We start from the raw sequence: 14,319 nt of genomic DNA, 5'->3' as shown, positions 1-14,319 counted from the left end.
GTGCCCTGTATAACTTCCAGCAATGAGACATTAGGGGTAAATATGTTGCAGCTGCGTATCATCACTCCAATGCATTGTTAGAAAACTTAGAAGAGGGGACATTGCAAAGCATCACCTCTCTAGTCTCAGCTGGACCTTCCCGTTCGCCTGGCTCATCTATGTTTGTTCAGATATGGGTCGAATACCTGAGATGAACACAGTGGCTGACTATGTAAGGCTAGCCACCGATCCTACCGCTATTGTGATTTTGAAGTGTCAGAGTAATAGATCCGGATTTGGAGGTGATGAGATTGTCAGAGGCTTTAAGGGTGCAAGGGTGAATCCAGGCGAGCTTGGAGGATGGTATCCTGGCAAGGAGGTGGGACTGTGCGTATTATCGAGAGTTCAAGCCTGCTAGTGAGAGCCATGGACCTACTGTATTCCCCAGTGTTCGAAACCTGAAGATGGTGGGGTACTATGAGGTATACCTAATGCTGTATCGAGAGGACAGCTGGGATATGAGACACTCTCAGGAAATTGCTGGATGAAATACAAGATGTCTTTCCAGTCAGTGACTCGGCTGCAACAACAGGATCCTGGGACAGCAGAAGAGAGATAGGCTGAAACCAGGTCTGAAGAGAGGAAATGATCCAAGGATTTGTTTCTTTGTTGCCCTCTGTTCATCTTATATTCTCTTGCAGGTGCCCTGATGGTTGATCCAAAGGTGATTACCCAGGACTGGCCCTCTGACCAGCATGTTTGTGGGAAAGTGTTGATGTAACCACAGAATGAAGGTTTCATGGTGGCACCTGCTGTTTGTTCATAGGAACTATTCCCACTGTCAAATTGGCAAAACATGAACTAACTAGAAAAAGAGCGTTTTCAGTAGCAGGTCCTGTTTTATTTGATTAATTCTTTTGAATTGTAAAAGTGGTATATAAACATTTTTAAATAAATAAAATAAATAAATAAATTCTTATTTAGAAAAAATTCCTGAACAATTTTCAGTTCAATGTTGCTTTAATGACAATGTTGCCTTGGAAGAGGGATTTCTGATAAAAGAAGACTTGTATTCATAATCTGTGTACATACTTTCAAGTATGGTTTGATTTTATTTTAGAAAAGAAAAAAACTACTATAACAATTCTCAAAAGTTTATAAAATACCTGAAAAAAATATATATAATGAAAAAATCTTACTATAAAAATTACAAATTTCATAAAATTGTGTTATTCCTGTACAGTTTTCTCTGATTTGTATTAGTCATGTATCTGTCATTCATTGGATTGTTTGTTTCAGGCTCCCTGGCTCCCTGTCTGAGGTTTAATTAACCTGAAATTTTATTTACAGGATTATCAGTGCTAGCAGGTCGCAGCTGGTGACTGTAGATGGGGAAGAGTAAAAGTGTAATGCTAATGCGATTTGTTAGTGATATCATAACATAGGATGTTAATGATGTGAGAACCTGTTGGATGTTGGGAAAGCATTTGTCATTTTTTTTAATTACGGTATGTTCCAAATGCTTCAAATTTGTAGGAGGGTAAACATGGAGAGGATGTCCATTTTCTGCCCTTTGGAAAAATGTCCCTGCCCCTCACAAACATGCAGAATGCAGCCTCAGCTGGCCTGAGAGGTCTCAACAGAGTAGTGGTAGGTGTGTTAGGTAGAAGCGCCATGCTCCACTGGGAGGGCCAGGGAGAGGAGGGGTAAAGTAGTGGTATAAAAGCCCTCGCTCCCACATGAGTAGGGGAGGTTTTGAGGATTGTGGAGAGATGAAGAGAATAGGATTCTAAGCTATAGAGTCTTAAATGGTATCTAGAGCCCTTTCCTATTGAGGAGCTCCCTAGGGCCTGTATCCTACTGATAAGGTACCAAGAGGTGAGATCTAGGGTGGAATGTTGGAGCTGAGAGGAGAAAAGAAGTTGCCAGAGGTAGTGGACCAGTGGATTGGTAATGTTGAGTGGAAGAGCATTCAGCCTGGGAAAGTTATATCAGTCAAATAATGATCCCAATATCATCAGCCCATGACTCCAAGCAATTAGAGAAGATGAGAAACAGCTACCCCAACAGGTTCTAGAAGGGCCTAAGTGGAAGAAAGGTACCTGCCAAAAGAGCTAACAGTTAGAAAAAATAGGAAAGAGACTGTGATTTTGTGTTTTTTTGGGACTCTGTTGCAGTACTGGTGCATTGTTCAAGTGTGCTGGTTTTGGATTTTGGTTTGCCACCAGGGTTGAGTAAAGACTATTTTGAACAGCAGTGCCAGGCTGATTTTTTTTTTTTTTTTTACAGTGATGAAGTGAGTGGCTGGTGTGGAGAGGATCCCCCAGGGTTGGGTAGATATTCAAAGCTGGCCGGGTAAGTAATTTAGCCATTAGAACTTATCTGGCTAAGTTACGATGTATATTCAGTGACATGGCAAAGCTGCTGAATATATGAGTATATATACGCACTTAGCCAGATAAGTCTACCCGGCTATGTTTAGACCTGTTTTATGGTGTGTCTAAACTTACACATATACTTATGCGGCTAACTCTGAATATCGATAGTTAGCAGTATAGTTTGTACAGCTAACTCACTCTGTCCCCTCCCCCCAGCGGTGGCTGCTGTACATAGGCGCATATTCAGTGGACGCTACTTAGTTGCATAAATCCCACTTATCTGGCTAAGTAGCGCTGAATGCGTTTGGAACATCAGGCCCAGTGAGTTCAAATCCTAAGAGCCTTGAAAAGTTGTGTTCCCTTCCCCCCCTGTTCGGGAGCCCCAGGGACAGTCATGGGACTTTGCATGGTCCGTGGCCCTCCCCGTGTGCTTCCCTGCTCAGGGCCAGAATGGGCCTGAGCAGGGAAATTGTCCTGTACAGAAATTGTACTGTACAGAAAGTGTGAACAATGGGGCTGTTGTTACTGACCGGGATGAACCAGTCTAAAAAACACAGTTTCAGCTGCCAGCTGGTGGTGGTCCTGTTGTCCGCATTCCATTGCATTCCTCTTCCAGTATGTTGGCTTAGGTTGCACATCTGTAGAGAAAACACAAGAAGGAGATGGTTTGATTGGAGTTCGTGAGGGACACTGTTGACTCTCTTCCCACTATTAGCATTTCCTACCCCTCTCTGCCCTTCTATTGTGAATGTTTTCATCTCTTGAAAGTCTTTGCCAAGCTGAGGCCTCAAATCTTATTCTGGAACTCCAGAAAGACAAGAGATGCTGAATTTCTCTTTTAACAATGTATTTTAGCACTGTAAGCATCATGAGATGTGAGAATAAGGTGGGCAGATGGACAATCAAAATCCTGAAGTCTTCCACTGCCTGCTCTTTCTAAAGTTTCTAGATAGAAAGACAAGTGGATATCAAAGTGGATTACTCACAATACATCCTTCTATTCTGGAATTTTAAGTAAAGTTTCCAATGCCTCAGTTTTTTTCAGGGCAGGTTGATCCAGTCCTACCTTTATCCCACTGCCTACATGGACTTGTAATTCTGATTTCTTAATTCTGATTTATTTTTTTGTGTGATTATTTTAAAGGCACACATAATAATAGCAAATCAAGAAATAAACATAATGTACACAATCAGAGAAAATAAGTAAAGAATACACAAAGGACCAAGATCTCAATGCAACAAAAAAGAATGTCACAGAAGTCCTTTCCACCAGTGTATTTAGAGCTTTCAAGAACTAACAGCTCTGCACCAGGTCCAGTATAGTCCCCAAACTTGCTCATATCTCTCTGTACTGTCATGGAGCAGGTAAGTAATCTTTTCCGTGATGGTTATTTCAGCCAAGACTGACTTCGAGTAGTCCAACCTTGGAGTCTATTTCCAATAGAACGCTACAGTTAATCCAAGTCCCTACCATTGCGGTACATACATCCTTCTCCCACTACCCAACAAACATAATGTAGCAGAAAAAAATAACGTTTATATTAGAAATATCATGAATTGTCCTATGAACAGTGGACCAAATTGTAGATACGAAATCACAATCTCACCACATAATTCTGATTCCTTTAAGAAAAGCAAAACTGCAAATTCATGTACGGAGGGGCGGGGATGTGGGCAGAAGAGGTGCAAAGCCAGGACTGGCTGAAAGCCTGGAGCCAGTAGGCAACGCTAGGTGGAGATGCATTGGAAACCCAGTATATGAAAATTTACCTCATGTATATTCACTGAGGATGTCCTGAGAACTTGGGGATCCCTGGGACAGGTTTTGGAATCACGGGCTTTTGAGATGGCTCTGTGTGTGTATCTGTCTGTATATATGTGTACATCCCTCTAACAACTTTTGTGTTTGGTGTAATATCCAAGCCACATTTTTGGGGCATGACACTGAGAGGAGTGTTTTTTTGGATCTGCACATGGACCCGGACCATGGATGCATGCATGCATGTGTCCCAGAAAGTAGGCTCCTTCGGTTTAATTTTATTCATTTCATTTTCATTTATAAGACTCATATTCCTCCAATTCCAGTCAGACTGTTCAATGTAATTTAATTATTTTTAAACCTCCTTTCTGAATTGAATCTCTCCATAGCGGTGTACAATAACAGTGAAACAACATACATTAAAATACAGCTATTAAACAACATCTGTTACTTAGCTTCTTATATTGGTGACTAAATTCCAAAAGCAGCGTATCATATTAAAATGATTACAAATTATATTTTATTATTCCCCATAATAAAATGAGCTGAGTAAGTCATTTCCACCCAACCCAACATAAAATTACAGCTGCCCTCATAACCAGTCAACACCCTTACCCAGTTCTAACAGATAAACAAACTATCCACAGATTGTAATCAAAATCATAACCATAAAGAACTCATGAAACAAACTACCTGACCAATTCCTCGCTCACGATTAATGGGAATAGGAATGTCTTCTTCCTGAAGGTCATTTAATTCATCTCTAGCCTACATTACCCAGGGATTCTACTTCGTAATGTAGGAGTTGCTATGGAGAATGCTCTGGCCCTAAGGTGTGTGAGACAAAGTTGACGTTAGGATAGTACTGTCCTGTGAGGACTGGAGCTCCCATTTTGGCACTACCAATTAAGATTCTGAGCCAAAATACTGGACCTTTTCTCTTCAAAATACGAACTAAAAATCAGAATTTTAAATTTCACTTTCACCAAGACTGGTAACCAATTCAACAACTGGAGTAATGGATTCATCCTATTTCTATGCAGTTACCTGAGTTTCACCCTAGGTTCTATGTTCTGAACCCATTGCAGTTTGCCCAACAAACTAATAGGTAATCAGATCAAGAGGGCATTACAGTAATCCTGATTAAAAATGACAAGAGAGGCTACCATGGTTTTAAACGCTTTAGACGCCAAAGATGACCATAACTGCCTGATCAGACAAAGCTCAAGGTAAGACCATTTGGCTACCTGCTGGATATACGGCTCCAGACTGAATAAGATCTCTAGCCTGCAAAACTGAGGTCCTAGAATAAAACACCTTCTACCATCAGTAACACTGGAAGGTCCGTAGAACTAAACATCCTTATTTTGACAAGCTATGCTGAGTTTAAACTTGATCCCTATCAAGCATTCAGTGCCGCAACGGACTTGTGTACATCCATCCCTATGGGTATTATCAACAGTATATTCTCCGTATAGAAATGACCGATGACCCTGTGATCCTGATAATTATTCCTAAGGAATATAGATACATTTTGAATAGGAGGGAGAAGAATGAGGAGTCCTGGGGTACCTTTTACAAGAAGACATTACTCCCTTAACCAAAACCGCCATCATATGAGCACTCAGAAGAGATCTTATCCATAACCACTGTACCTACCCATATCAACTAAAAGCATCTAACAGCAAATCATGATCAAAAGCTGATGATAAATCGAGAAGGACTAGCAGAACAGATTCTCTTTAATCACGATGATAAATAATACTATCTGATACAGGCACCAGTACTGATTCCTTGCTACAACCCGCATGAGATCCTGATTCACAATAATCTAGGCTATTACTTTCTTCCAGAAAAACTGTCGTTGTGACTGATGAACTGTCTACCAATTTGGTCATAAACTTCTTATTTACATGATTCAGTTGGCAGTGCCAAAAAATCTTTCAGGTGTTCCCTTTCTTGTTTCCTTCCTGAATAAAGTATGAATAGCTGAAGAGTAAAGTCTGAGAAATAAGTTTAAGAAAATAGGGAATGTGGCCAGAATAAAGAGTGTACACCTTTTAGCTGCCATCCCCACCCCCCAAAAAGTGAGATAACATAACGCAGAAGGAGCCAGATGCACTCAGCAATTTCTCATAAATAAAAGAAGAATGGGAAAAGCTCTTTAGTACATCTAGCCCAAAGTATATTTCAGCAGCAACAAAGGAGAATTAGGAATAAGATCAAAAGAAGAAACAACCAAGTACAAATACAGCAGACACATATATGTTGAAAAATCTAGCCATCACTGCTGCTTTAAGATGAGCCACATGTGGCTTCCAGAACTGAGAGTTGTGTAACACTGCTTTAGATGTTCCTGTTTAATAGTCATTCACTTTGCCTGTTTTCCACAATTCATTTATAAACATTCCCTTGTACAGAAAGCACACAGGAAATCTCTTGCTTCTTGTGCAAGACACTGAGAAACAGCAAAATCACTCTGATGCCCTAATATGCCCAGAAGTCAGAAGAAATGGGAGTTGTCAGGACTCCCTTTTGTGGTACTGAGCTGGCTTTTTGCCTTACTTTTAAGAAAGTACAGCTATTTCCCAGTTCCTGAGCAGGAACTGTATTAGCACATCCCACAATCACACCCCTGGGTGCTTCTGGACTGAGTAAGCAGACTGAAAGTGCCTCTGGCAGTTCCCAGTTGACTTGTTTGCAGCTGAGAAACTGAAGACCAACAGAGCCAGTTCTGCAGCTTTCCAGATCTCTCATTCTTATCGTGTCAAGGAAGAGGCTGCAGGATTATGTTGAACAGTAACTGATTACAAACAGCAAAGCAACTAGGGTGACCCAGACTTATAGGATTCTTTTCCCCAGCTGTATCATATGATCTGTGGAGCCTGCTACCCATCACAACCTCAGGAAAATAATCAGGGAGAACTGTCCATTTTGACTACATCATCCCAGAAGGATATGGCCTCTTTAACACTCAAATAATCAAAAGTGGGACTGCCAACCCACTGAGAAAATGTGTGTATTTGTAGGTGTGTGAGGATGTAACACCCCTTTGACCGCTTACCTTGCGGGGTGTTCCTGGGTCTGGGACCGACCTAGCAGTAGCCCCCCTAGGGCAGCCTCCATTGGTCCTCACGTTCTCGGCGCCTGGGGCCTCCACCTGAGGAAGAAGATGTCAGTGGGTGGAATTTCCCTCCCTTCACTCCAGGAAACAAATGGGACTGTGAACAAGGCTGGCAGTATGTACAAATATATACAGGTTTATAAGACTATATAAGTATATACATTTCTACATAACTATGTACATCACTAATAGGATGTCAAACAGCACAATTATCTACTCATGGTTAATAGCCTCAGGCCACAAAAATATATAATAAGAATATTTAATATTTGGCAATTTGGGGTTGTTGGCCTCCACAGTATACAACCATATAGAATATAAGGGGCCTCTTGAGTTCCTGCTTAATCAAGTGTTATTATTATCCTCTCCTTTTTTTCCCCCAAGTCTCGCCCATGTGAAAAGAGCAACTGGGCTAGTGGACAGTGTTGGCCTGGGGGGTCCATTGTATCTAAACCACTGCCATTTACTCAGTGCCGATTCCTCTCCGCTGAAAGGTCCGTGCCAATGCTGGGGTACATGCCCTCCTGGGGACCCGACTCCATATTTCAGTCTTTCCCTGGGATCCACACCCTCCTGGGGGACCTAACTCCACCTACTGGAATGCTGTTGGGGTCCACGCCCTCCTGGAGAACCCAACTGTGCCTCTGGACCTGCCACTGGGGTCCCCTTCTTCCTGGGGGACAGTTCAATCTGCCACTGGGGTGCACATCCTCTTGGGGGACCACTCGATCTGCTGCTTGGATCCACACCCTCCTGGGGGACTGCTCAATCTGCTGCTGGGGTCCACTTGCTCAAGGGGGACACAGGGTCACCTCCTGATCTGCTCTTGGTGGCCCCTTCCTCCTGGGGGACCACTTGATCTGCTGCTGGGATCCCCTCTGCTGCTGGGGTCCTCCTCCAGATCTGCTGCTGTCCTTTAGTTCTTTACCCTTAGTAGGAGTGTTTTTCCTGGCTTGCGTTTACAGCTCCACTGGACTCATGGCTTGGTTACTGTTCAGTGATTCAGGCCCTCAGCAGTCTCAGCTTTCAGTGATTTTAGCTCCGCTAAGCTCATGGCCAGTCATTTACTGTTACCCAGCCTAGATGGGTCACCTTCTCTCAGCCAAAAGACCAAGACCCAGGCAGGATCATGGAAAGAGACTATGTGTACACCTTTCCATCCTGCCTGGCTTTTTTTTTTTCTGTTATCTGAGAACTGGGTACTTGAGGGTCTGTTGCCCCTTGTTAGTCAGGGTGAGAATCTGTTTGCTTCCTAGAACTGTTTTTCAGTACATTTTTCTCACAAATCCCTCTCTCATTCAGAATTCTCCAATGTAAGACTTTTCCAGTCATAGTTATATAATTTAGGAATGTGCTACTTTACTGCAAGTTATCAACACTAGTCCGGGGGGGCTGTGACATGCAAATCTCCTACCTGAGTCTCAGACTCATCTATTCAATGGTCAATTAAGCACCTGTTATGCCCGTCGGTCGCAGACGGCTGTGACCACTAATGCTCACCTCATTTTTTGTTGCATTATCATCCTTGGAGAGAATGGCGGCCTCCGCCAACCACCGCCGACCAGCCTGGAATTCCCGGGTGCTGCCAACCGCCATCTTGCTCCAGGAATTACTTAGGCACACGCGCACATGGGCCACCTTTGAACACATCATGGTGGGAACCTCGTGGGCGTCCCCTCCGGATGACGTCACCCATCCATCATACTTAAGCTGGCTGGCCTTTCGCTTAGACAAGTTAGCAAGGATTTCCCTCTTGCTGAATTCCGCTCCTTGGACTTCCGGTTCTAGATTCTACATTTGGCATGAGACACTGGGTACCCGCTCCTCGGGGGCCGTCCTTCGTCTCTGGTCATCCGCTCCTCAGAGGACCTTCTGCCTTGGACTGCTTTCTGTCCCACTCCCCGAGACCTCTCCTGGAACTACCTGCTGTGAGTACCTATTCTACAGACTTCAACTTCCTAACCTTGTTGTGGGATCCTCTATGGTGTACCCCATACCTCGGGCCAATACCGCTTCATCCCAGAAGGAACCATTCCGGTATACCCTGCCAGCAGGTCATTACCTGCACCTTGGACAACCTTCTCATTACCATCACTGGGTGTTGCGTCCGTCGCTGCTCGATGCCCTCACTCTGCCCTCCTTACCACTGTGGCGACACCCTCCGGGTCTGATGGATGGTTAGCTGCCGCGGCCTCTTCTTGCTGTCTCCCTCCGGCATCCCCAGACTGGCTCGATGCTGTGGATCCGCCATGTTCCTGATGACATAGGTCACGCGCGCTCTGATTGATGTACCAGCAAGGGCGCGAACCTCGGGGGCGTTCCCCTGAGATGACGTCATCCGCTTCCAATATAAAAGGTCTCAGAATTTGCTAAGACATCGAGTTAGCAAGGATTCGTCCAAGCTACTCTGCCTCCTCGGACTTACCAGGGGTACCCGCTCCTCGGGGGCCTCGTTCTCTTTTCTTTATTTCAGATTGCCAATAGGAACCGGTACTCGCTCCTCGAGGGCCCATGTTCCTGAACACTCTGAAGATTCTCAACTGCCTGGAAGCTATCGCAGATACAGACATTTGTGAGTTACCATCGCTCTCTCAGAGCTTTCCCTGGAACCAGGTACTCGCTCCTCGAGGGCCTAACCCTTTCCAGCTACTGAGCTTTCTAAAGACCTTACATGAGTTTTGTCATCTAATTCTGGCTATGAGCACAGCATACCCTGTCTACTCACTATCTATAGTTTCTCTACAGCTCAGCAACCCTGGGATCGCTGTTCCAGTACCTGAGGGACTTCAGCCCTGCCGGGCATATCAGCTCACTATTGCCACCTCTGGTGGTTCTACTACCTGTCTAATAAAAGAATTATCTGTGTCTGTCTCCATACCCAAGCCTAGCCGGTGGTCCCTCTCAGGATATCCTCCTGGGGGCACAGTCATCTGCCATCGCCCCAAGGATCCACCTATCTACATTCCTCTACATCTGAGTGCCCTCTCCAAGCACTCCGCTGGTAACAGATTGCTACTCTCTCCATCAGGAGTCTTCAGCAACAGATTCATAACAGATTGCTACTCCGCAGTCTTAACCCTAACAGATTGTTAACTACTCCCTCTCAGGTGCTGAGCATATCAGACTGCTACCTCCTCCTTCCACAGGAGCTAGTTCATATTAAGATGGCTAACTTCTCACAGAGTTCCTAACAGTTGCTAACTCCTGCAGTCAGTCATAACAGATTGCTAACTCCTCCCTTTTACAGGAGTCGCTACATAACAGACTGCGTTAACTCCTCCCTTCTACAGGAGGAGTCCACAACAGATTGCTAACTCCCTAGCAGATTCATTACAGATTGCTAACTCCTCCCTTCTTGAGGAGTAGATCATATTAACAGTTTGCTAACTCCTCCCTTCCTCAGGAGACGATTCATTATATTGGGACACATCTCCAGCATACCCCGCTCCGCAGGCCACTACCGGATCTCCACCTCTAAGGTATTACTCCACTACAGCAAAATTTCTGGCGTACCCCGCTCCGCGGGCCACTACCGGATCTTCACATCTGAGGTATTGCCTGTGGGTATACCCCTCTGCTCAAAACAGCACTTTACTGCATTCCCTGCTCCGCGGGTTGTGCCTTTCTCGTTCCTCAATAAAGACTCTATTTACAGCTGTGTCTGACGTCGCTGAGGTCGCTGATGAGGCTCACAGGGCCCCTCCCTATGGGTGAAGACATCTCTCACTTCAGCCCAGGGGTTCACACTTTACAAAACATAACGGCACCTTCACAGTAAGGGGTCTGGCAACCTTTTCAATCTCATTCTGGGTTTCCTGGGCTGGCGGCTCATGTTACATAGCTACATTGTCCTTTTTTTTCTCTGCTGCAGTTCACTTAAATGGTAGCATGCTCTTAACCCTCTCTCCCTTTGTAGGGGGTTTCATATACATAAATGCAACAGTACTTAGATCACATCTGCTTGATACCTAATCTCTGTCATGTCCAATGAGATATTCTGGTGTTGCATAATTTAATTTTGATGTTACCCTCACAAGCCCTGCTGTTGCATCTGATAATCTACCCTATTACATTACATTGATTTTAGCTTCCTGTCTCCTCCATGGGCTTGTGCTGTTGCTACTGCTGTGTTGGTTTTTTTTTAATTCTCAAATTTGCTTCAAAGTTGTGCAGAGCAGTCATGTTATACTGTGTACACATTTTCAATTACTTTTGTACTATGCTAACAACTGGTGAAGATCATTATCATTGTGTAGTCTCACCTGAAAAATTGTTGCACTAATATAATGAAGGCTCAAAATTCTCACTCACAATGACAAACACTGTCTGTTTTCCAACCTGTATCACCAAGAATGGCCCATGGTGTTAATACTGCAAGTTATTCTGAAACACAATAAGCTCAGCTAATCAGAAACAAAGGCAAGGTTGGAATTAAGCAAAGGCAATATAGGCCTAGTGTGCCAAATTTTGAAGATGCCCTAAAATTTGGGATTCCCCCTGCCGCTCGCTGATTTCTGAGAACAAAACTCCTCTCTCCTGGTCCTCTGCCTATAGACAACATCATTTTAAATCCTGCCCTGGAACAAGGCTGCAATAAATCATTTCGCAAAATATAATGAGGTAATTTTTAGCAATGACAAATATACAAAAATCTGCACACTCATTTGCTTTTGATGCTGGAATCTTCCTTGCTAGCCCCTCCACTCCCAAATATGGCCAGCTCATCGTAAGAAAATGCACGAAAAAACTCTTCCTCCTTTCAAGACACATCTTAGCCACTCATAGGGTCATTTGCAAAGGGACTTCTGCGGGTTATGAAGTGCTTCACCAGCAGGAATGGCCCTTCAGAACAACGCGCAACTGGCACGTGTGTAAAACTGTATGGATGCATGCTGTATGAATGTACGTTTACACAGAAAGGGGAGAGGTATTCCAAGGGGGAGGAGTCGAGACGGAGTTGGAACTTGCACTCATACTTTCTGGTTTAAGAACGGGCATGCGGCAGTTCTCTTGGAAAAACTGCACACACTAAGCAGCAGGGGTAATCGTGTGCACATATATTTCCCGGAGTAATTTTCAAAATGAACTTACATGTGTAGGCATGCTTTGATAATTGGCGTAACTTAAGGCACATAGCCCGCAAAATTCATGCAAGCTAGGAGGACAAGGAGAGCTTGGCAATTAGTCACAGGCTTTAAATTGGTCCAAGAACTGAACATTATAGAAATTCCCATACTACAATCTCATACTTCCCACACTACTACGTTTCCATGCCTGCTCAACCAAGATGGCAGCTTCCACCTTTAGGCTGCAGAACTAACTAATTTTCTGATTAATATTAAAGGCAGCTCACCCAATTTTTTTTCCCCTTTGGCCTAGCAATCTCCTCCTGCTCCTTTAGGCTTCCAGAACTGGTCTCTACTGGAATGCAATGCCACAAGCTTTCATTCACAAGCACTGGGAGGGGGGGGGGGGGGGGGGGAGGGGACAGGTTTCCACCTAGCGCAGACATTATAGTGAAAGTCCACAGCTAAGGGCCACAGACTGTGCTTCCCTCAGTAGGTGTCACTGTTGAGCAATTGCGCCCCCCCCCGGGGACAGTGAGCACTGCTTCTGCGGCATCGGGTGCCCAGAGAAGGTGGCTGGGCGCACATTAGGAGAGTGGGCGCTCAATCATGAGCACCCGTTTTACACGAGCTGATATTGCATCAGCCTGACAGAGAGGCATATACACAGCACACCCAAACAAACCCAGGCAAAACATATCATACCCAGACAGAGGCAGAGACCCAGGCAGATAGGTCACATACCTCAGACAACATTTTGCCAAAAACTCAGGCGCCAGCCAAAACATTTAGGAGCTGGAAAAAACTCCATCCCACCCTACCCAACATATTTTTGTATGTTTTAACTCAGGGGTGTTCAAACCGGTCCTACGCCCCCCCAGACAGGTTTTCAGGATATCCCTAATGAATATGCATGAGATTTATTTGCATGCACTACCTCATGTATGCAAATAATATCCTGTAAATCCAACTGGCTAGGGGGCCCGGAAGGACCGGTTTGAGCACCCCCGTTTAACTAATTGATCCTATATTTCTCTATAATTTTGTTGGGATTTTTTAGTTTGCTCTTCTTTCTTATTCTGTCAAGTTTTCTTTTGATTATTAAAATTTATTTTTTTTTTGCTTTATGCTACTTCCCCACCTCCGTTTCCCCATCTCATCCTTCCACCTCCTCCCTCTCTATGGCCTCTCTGCACATTCCCCTCCCCTACCTCACTGCTTCCTTTTTCCCAGGGCAGGCAGCCCCTGCGACCTCTCTCCCTGAGGCAGCAGGAACACCTGGTGGGCTGGGTCATGGAATACCCCAATACGCCCATGTCTGGGCCCACTAAAGTGAAAGTGGCTTTTCTCCTGCGCCCGTGGACAGAGAATGCGTGGCTACGGCGTGGCATGCGCATGACATCACCACACTCCCGCTCTCCTGAGCTCGCAGTATCTCTGTAGTGCCGAGCCTGCACAGCACAATTTTTAATTCCGTCATCAGTCACCTGACACGCCCCTCCTTCATTCATGCTGTTCATTCATGACAATAGCTTTCTTTCAGCTAGGATATGATAAGTGATCTGTATATTAGGCACTATTTCTCTCCTGTACTGCGGGGAAGCACTAAAGAGCAGGCCATTCCACTCCTCCCTGTCCATGCGGATAAACTCATACCTCCCAGTAAAGACCCAGCAGCGGTTCTCCTCAGCATGGATTGTAGGAGGTAAGGAGTTAACTGCATGTGGGAAGCCCTCTGTGTTTCATTATTTTCTGCTCATTCCACTTGCCAGGAAGCATTTCCGAAGTCCCTCCCCGAAGCACAGTGCAAAGAGCAAAGGAGGAGAGTCCCCTCCCCATCATCCTCATCAATCTTCTGTCACAGGCGGTTCTCTCTACGGGGCCGTGCCCTGCAGCCTCTGCTGCCCCACCCTCACTTCCTGCGCAGACCAAATCTGCTGAGTGAAAAAGAAACTCGGCTACTGTAAGTATACAAAGAGCACTGGTAAGTAAGTTTAAACGGTTCCTCCATAT

General features: G+C 44.8%; 1 long non-coding RNA gene across 1 annotated transcript; it reads right to left on the bottom strand.

Moving 5' to 3' along the window:
- Nucleotides 1–1,016: 1,016 nt before the first annotated feature.
- On the bottom strand, nucleotides 1,017–14,115 carry LOC115100152. Its single transcript, XR_003858977.1, has 3 exons — nucleotides 13,963–14,115; nucleotides 7,181–7,276; nucleotides 1,017–2,995 (listed from the first exon to the last, which is right to left on the bottom strand). It is a non-coding gene; the product is annotated as an uncharacterized LOC115100152 (long non-coding RNA).
- Between the last annotated feature and the right edge of the window lie 204 nt (nucleotides 14,116–14,319).

The sequence above is a fragment of the Rhinatrema bivittatum genome, chromosome 10 (genome assembly GCF_901001135.1).
Source record: "Rhinatrema bivittatum chromosome 10, aRhiBiv1.1, whole genome shotgun sequence".
Lineage (NCBI taxonomy): Eukaryota > Metazoa > Chordata > Amphibia > Gymnophiona > Rhinatrematidae > Rhinatrema > Rhinatrema bivittatum.
This window is presented reverse-complemented; position numbering and strand designations above follow the sequence as displayed.